The following is a 982-nucleotide window of genomic DNA, read 5'->3' as shown; positions in this document are numbered from 1 at the left end:
CAAAGAAAAGACCCTGATCTAACTTGAAAAGATGGGTTTTAAACAAACGCTAAATCTATCCACTCCACGGACACTGTGACCTTTTTTCAGCCTATCAGAGCCACACCAGGGTAGTCTTTTCAGAGCCCAAGTAGCTCGCCGTGATCGTATAGTGGTTAGTACTCTGCGTTGTGGCCGCAGCAACCTCAGTTCGAATGCGAGTCACAGCGTTGCGGGTGGCAATGTCACGGCAGTTGGGCAGCATTTTTATTCTCACTTCTTAATATTTACATGAGTTAAGAGCTTGAACCTAATTTCAACGGTGAAATTAAATGTCTTTGAAGAACGCTTTAACAATGTTATTATTTATTTCACCTTTCTGCGCTTTTACGTTTGTGGCGGTCCTGATGTGAAAAGTATGAGCTACAGTTTGGTTTCACGGGACCCGGTCAGCAAGAGGGATGGATGTCTGTGTCTCCTGTACCTGCAGCGCCGAGGCTCCTGTACTGACGCGGAGTAGCTTTCAATGTTGAAAGGGATCCTGCTAGTCAAATATCAGTTTTTGCAGCAATTCAGGCCGCGAAGAAAAAAGGTCTAAAAATAAATATTTGTATAGAAAGTAAGACTGAGCTCCCAAGGGTCTGAAAGAAAGAGGCGACGGAGAAGGACACTGAGAGGCGCACTCACCCAATCAGCGTTTGGCTTCATCATCCCGCACCCGACGGATCACCGGGCAGCTAGAGGGAAAGTTTTAAAACTTAAGCCAAGTTTATTAGTCGTGGTCGAATCGTGAATTACACAATTACGCTCCTTTGTGGAATTTGGAGTAATGTGGGGAAAGACATCTACCCAAGAGCGGAGGAAAATAGCGCGAGCAGCGGCTGTTGTGCCAGTTCTGTTGCATTTAGAGCGATTTTCTTGTGCAAAGTGTATATCAGGTTCCTTACGGATCTGAGCGTGTATTTTGCACCAGGAAAATAGCCTTGCGTAATTCTGTACAACC

Source organism: Pleurodeles waltl, chromosome 12 (assembly GCF_031143425.1).
Source record: "Pleurodeles waltl isolate 20211129_DDA chromosome 12, aPleWal1.hap1.20221129, whole genome shotgun sequence".
NCBI lineage: Eukaryota > Metazoa > Chordata > Amphibia > Caudata > Salamandridae > Pleurodeles > Pleurodeles waltl.
The sequence above is the reverse complement of the archived record's forward strand: the minus strand, read 5'-3'. Positions refer to the sequence as shown.